At 42.7% G+C, this 6000-nt stretch overlaps 1 long non-coding RNA gene across 14 annotated transcripts in view; it reads left to right on the forward strand.

The window, feature by feature from the left end:
• LOC103677340 overlaps positions 1-6000 on the forward strand; it is a 114056-nt gene that overhangs the window by 24202 nt on the left and 83854 nt on the right. Inside the window, exon 3 of one of the 14 annotated variants that reach the window (XR_005832182.1) lies at positions 5642-6000. This exon is cut by the window's right edge and continues 3124 nt beyond it. The exons of the other annotated variants lie outside the window; for them this stretch is intronic. This is a non-coding gene — a long non-coding RNA (uncharacterized LOC103677340). The remainder of the gene's footprint in view (positions 1-5641) is intronic. 14 annotated transcript variants of the gene reach the window in all.

The raw sequence follows: 6000 nt of genomic DNA on the forward strand, positions 1-6000 counted from the left end.
TTAAAAGTCTTTTTTTTCTTTTCACTCTTAGTTCGTCAGACTTAACATTATTTTGTAATATTTTAAAAGAATATGTGTTGCATGTATGTAATTTTGAAGAAAAATGGTAAAAAAAAATTTGTTTGAATCCACCACCCAACCTTAGAACTAAAACATACCACCTTGTGTTCCTCCCTGTAATGGCTAATTTTATGTCAACTTGATTGTACTATGGGGTTCCCAGATTAAACATTCATGAGTGGGTCTGTGAAGGTGTTTCTGGATGAAAGTAGCATTTGAATTGGTGCACTCAATAAAGTAGATTGCCCTCCTCAGTGTGGGTGGGCATCATCCAATCTGTTGAAGGCCTGAATAGAACAAAAAGGAGGGGAAAGGAAAATTTGGCCCATTTTGCTTCCTGCCTCCCTACTGAGCTGGCACATTGGTCTCCTGCCCTTGGCTGGGATTTGCACCATCGTCTCCTCTGGTTCTCAGACCTTTGGAGTGAAATTACAGCATTGGCTTTCCTGGGTCCCCACCTTGCCGATGGCAGATCGTGGGACTTCCCAGCCTCCCTAATCACATGAGCTAATTCCTTATAATCAATCTCTTCCCATACATATCTTGCTGGTTCTGTTTCTCTGCAGAATCCTGACTAATAAACTCCACAGTCTCAGATCTCTGCCTTTCCCAAGATGTAGCTACCATCCTGCTTTTGCCTTTATCATTCCCTTGTTTCTTAAAAACCATTTTTATCCTGTATATGTTTGTACCTCTGAGCATATGTTTAGTTTTCATATTTTTGAGCTTTATAAAAATAGATTAATCTTTTATCTCATCTTCTTAACTTGCTTTTTTTTATTAAGTACTATATATAAGATTTATCCATATTTAATGTGAAGATATAATTCATTCATTGCCACCCAGGATAATAATTCCTTTCATGAATATGTATATATATATTATGTATACATATGTACATATATACACGTATATACGTGGTAATGAAATTGCTAGGTTGAAGTGTATGTGCCCATTCAAATTTACAAGCTTTGCTAAATTGTTTTCCTGAGTGGTTGTACTAATTACATTCCCAGTTGCAGAGTATAGACTCCTGTTGCTTGACTTGCTTGCCAGTACTTTGATATTTTCAAGTATTGAAATCTGGTAGCCATTTTTCATTTGAGAGATTTACACTCATTCTTTAGGTTTATTTGGCCAAGATCTTAAAGACTGAAAAGTAGTGCTCAAAAACAAGTCAAACCTTTTTATTTGGGCTTCTGGTTTCTCCTTGAGGTCAGTCACCTTGGCATGGTAGCTTTCCAGTGAAACACTTAACAAGCTGTTCATAATGTGTCGTGCTGGGCCGAATGGTCAGCCCTTCGAAGAAGAGGCCACATCAGCTAGAACAGGGGAATAGTAGACTGAGTTAGGAATTAGGAAGCTTGGGCTCTAACCTGGTTCTGTCCCTGCAGCTTTGCAGGGCGCGCGAATAAGTCACGTCACCTCTTGGCATCCCATCTGCTCACGAGGCATGATAGCTCTGACCTTCCTCCCTGGCCTGCAGCGAGGATGAAATCCTGTTGTGGAGCACTTTGAAATCTTTGGATGAAAAGCACAACAGAAGTGCCAAGTGTGATTGTTACCCGTGCCAGCAACACTATAAGACAGCATAAAAATAGGAAGCAAAGAAAATTTCATTTTACAAAAGCTTCAATGAGAAAATTGGCTGGTCAGAGTGTCATTCCCTGTTTTTGGTTCGCATAGATGTTGGCTTTTATAAAATTAAAAAAAAATGTGTACATTTTTGTCTTTGCCAGGCAGAGACCCTTTGATCATCACTATCCCTGTGACATTAGGTGAGTCACTGATGCAGAGAGAAGGTTAATACCTTAGGAGACCCTGTGAAATCAGTTCTTTGTAGTTGCCCCCGAAATCTTACCTCTCAGTTCAAGGCACCGAAGCCATGAAGTCTGAGGGGGTGTTACAGATTGAGGCTCGGGGAGAGTCTAAGCCTCAATATTGTTACAACATAGGATCTAAGACACTCCCAGCTGCAATGGAGACTGGATCTCCAGTCACATGCTGTCGGATCCTCCATCCTGCTTTTAATAGGAAAACATGGGAAATGCAGCTCTAAATCTGAGAAGGGACGTTGCAACAACCTTTGATATATTAGAAACCTCACAATAAGGTGAGTCATGCCCCTTTAATGTGGAGGTTCATTCTAAAAATGACTTAGCCATCCTTTTGGTAGCTCATACCCATCTAGGTATGAAGCTGTAAATGAGTTGTGATGAGCTGTAATCAGTTTTCCTTATGAATTAAAAGGGCTGCGGAGAAAGTTCCAAGCCACAGAAAAGGCATTTCAAACCCTGGTCTTGCCACCTGACATGACACTCAAAGAATCTAGAACAGGAACTTTTGATTCTTTTGCCACGCCTTTACCACCCAAGTGTTTTGTACGGGGGTTTACAAAGTCAGTCCCCCACAGGCTGGTTTGTTTGCTGCATCCCACCGAGAAGCCAAGAAAGTGAAAGGTAAGGAGGTGTAGCCTGGGCGTAAAGGGGGGCGTGGGTGATACAAGTCCACCCACAACAGCCGTTCCCTGAAGTTATGAATCATATTGTACTTGACTCCTAATTTCCACCCCGGCACGCAAAACTACTGAGCACTATTGAAATGTTTTGTTCAGAAGTTTCTCAGAGCGAGGGTCCTCATAGTGTTTTGTGGAACAATTTGCATTCTAATTGGCATAATTAAATTATTGCCATAGAATTAGCATGGTGTGACTCTAGTAGGAATACTTTCCATTAGGAAATACTCCTTAGGAAAAAAAATATCCACTATAGTACCCAGGCACAGGGCAATCTCTACTTATTCTATTCAGCAACCCCATGAGAAGGGTCATTCGCACTGGATTTTCAATTGCTTAACTGAAGAAATTAGTCGAAAAGTGGAAATCTAACCTGCTGATAGTTTCTTTATCTGCCCACACCTAATAATTGGTTTGACTGATTTTTTTTTCTTTAGATCGACAGATTATTTACGCTTCTGTGAATTGCAATGCGGCTAGAGTCTCTGTTTCTTTCTTTAAATTTTTTTTTAGTTGGTGGTAAGAATTGTCCATAGTCAAGCTAAAATTCTGTTCCTATCTTCCTAATTCTCATTTACATAATACAAATTTCTAACAACGGCAGGATAGTGGATTATACGCAGCCTTGAAATATCACGTTGATTAAGACAATGGAGCATCACAGAGAAATGGTAGCATGTTAAATGAAAAAGAATATGAAGTCGTTGTCTGTACCATGATTTCAAGTACATAAATTACGCGTATATGAGCACAGACTGAAAAAGGGATATGGAAAAAGGAAACAGATGGTTGGGTAAGGTGGTGGGATTATGGGAGCCATCCCCTTTTTTTAGTTTTCCATTAACACTATGACAGTAAGACTTGTGTGAGAAGAATAGTTGTAAAAGCATTTAGTTAGGTGCAGGAGAAGGTACACCATGAAACCAATAAATCGTAAGCTGCAAGTCCCCTCTCTTGCAGGGGCCCATGAGTGCCTGAATTGCTGAGAGTTTGTGAAGGGTTCCAGGTGGGGAGAGAGGATTGTGTTACAATCAGAAACATTTCTATGTCAGCATTTCTGGTAAATTGCTTGAAGAGATCTCAGAAGAAAGGGACCTAATTCTCCAGCACTCCTGTAATCTGTCATGATCTCTTTTCTCATTCTAAGTAAATATTCACTTTCATGCCTAATTTTGTATTTGTATATCTGCATTCTTTTTTTAAAAAAAAAGAGGGCTTCCATAATTGTCTAAACTTCATGCCTCACAAAGCCTGAAGGTGCCTTTGATTAGGTGGGTCATCAGAACCCCAACTGAGTACTGGGAAGTATGAAATCTACCCCGGGGTCGCAGCCCCGACTTTTCCTAAGAACCACTGTGCATCTGTTAGACAAACTGCTGCTGTGCTCAGTGCTTCAGACATCAGCGCACTCCTGATTTCACTTCTGGCTCCTAAGCTGGTCTCTGTTCTTAAACATAAGAAAAGCAGCTTGAAATACCAGTTCAGAATTGCAGGGTAGGAAGGGACTTACCTGACGGTCATGTCCAGCCATTCCTCGGACACTTGGTTCTCCTCTTCAAGGCATCTGGGCCAAAATGTGAAATTAATTTGTGTTTGGAGAAGAGCTACCCAAGTGTCACGCATTTTACATGACAGCCCCGTTATTAGGCCCATTTTTGAGCTAAGGAAACCAAAGTTCAGAGCCTGGCAAGGAGCAGCTCTGGCATCCAAGCCCCAGTGTTTGATTTGAAGGCCCAGTTTCTCCCTTCACTGCATGATACAATTATATAATATCTCCCTCTGACCCAAGCAAAATGTGGAATTAATTCGTCCCTAGAGAACAACTCCCAGGGCTTCTCAAAGAACGAAAACAAACACAAAACCAAACATACTCCCAGCTAAGAGAGGAAATCCCCAGGAACTACTGCTTGTCCATTTATTTGACATTGTAAGCAGAATTCCTGATGAGAAACTAGCCAGAACTTTAGCCGAGAGTGAGCACTGAGGTGACCCTGAGAAAGAGACTAGAACAGTGGGCTGCAGGCCCCTCCCGTGCAAGCAGCTGTTGCCCAAGGCCTCTGCAAAGCAGCCTCCTCTGTCACAGCGGCAGCGGGAAAGGGGACGCTGGGACCCTGCTGCACACCTTTCCACCTGGGCGTCGCTGAAACCCGATGTCCTAATCATATTTCCCTGTCACCTCTCAGTGCTGATTGACTTTCTCCTCCCATTCTACACGCTGCAGAACTAATTGCCTGCCTAATTGCCAAAACTAATTGCTGTGACATTCATTGTTCATCTGCTCTCTTCTCTGGCTTGGGCTCAGGCAGGTGGCTTGTATGAAGGCGAGGATGGAATTATTCCTGGGTTGCTCCGGGGACAGTGATGCCCCCCAGCAGTTGCTTTTCCCATGGAAGTGGACCAAGGGACCAGCTTTCCCACTGCAAAGGGAACAGTAACTCTTGGCAAAGGTTTACCTTCTTCTGGCTTAAGATGGGGTCTCTTTGATTGGTTTGGAGTCTGTGAAGTTGCATTGCTCAAGAAGTCCCTCTCTCCCATTTAGAGGTTAGAATTAGATTTGCTGGTTAAAAAATTGAGACCCAGGGGCGCCTGAGTGGCTCAGTCGTTAAGCGTCTGCCTTTGGCTCAGGGCATGATCCCGGGGTCCTGGGATCAAGCCCCATATCGGGCTTCTCCGCTGGAAGCCTGCTTCTTCCTGTCCTACTCCCCCTGCTTGTGTTCCCCCTCTCGCTGGCTGTCTCTCTCTCTGTCAAATAAATAATATCTTAAAAAAAAAAAAAATTGAGACCCAAAGAGATGACCCTGCTTCTTGTTGGCCACAGCTCGTTAGTGGCAGAGCTGGGTCTAGTGCTTTGATTTCCCAGTTCCCGGACCCGGATGATTTCTGTTGCGTCATGTTGCAACCATTGCAGTTGCACTAATTCCTCTTTTACATTTTCTTGTAAATTTTTGTGAAAACACTATCAAGCAGTATTTCCTTATTGGTAGCTAGGATAATAATCATCAGTATTTATTGAGTTGTTAGAAATATCAAGCACTTTCCATGCGTTATCTCCTTTAATCCTCAAAGACAGCAGCATGAGCAGGTGCTACCAGTATCCTTGTTTTTATATGTGGGGAAACTGAGGCAGAAGGAGGTGAAGAGCTTGCCCAGGTTTGATGCCAGAGCCCACCCTCTAGCGACCACAAGGTCACATGCACGATCCTGCTGATGACTTCTGGATTCTGACACATGAAAGAACTTCTGGAGACAGACTGAAGGTTGGAGTTGGAGCAACTTGAAACTAGTCAAGCAGACTATGCAAATTCTCATGTAAATTCATGTTGCTGAGCCAGGAGTCGTGACATCCTCTTTTCTCCATACTGCTGAGATAAACACAGATGGATTGCAATTCTACTCTGAGATGAACCTGGGGAGCTCAGCAGGAA

This window comes from Ursus maritimus, unplaced genomic scaffold (genome assembly GCF_017311325.1).
Source record: "Ursus maritimus isolate PB19 unplaced genomic scaffold, ASM1731132v1 scaffold_4, whole genome shotgun sequence".
Taxonomy (NCBI): Eukaryota; Metazoa; Chordata; class Mammalia; order Carnivora; family Ursidae; genus Ursus; species Ursus maritimus.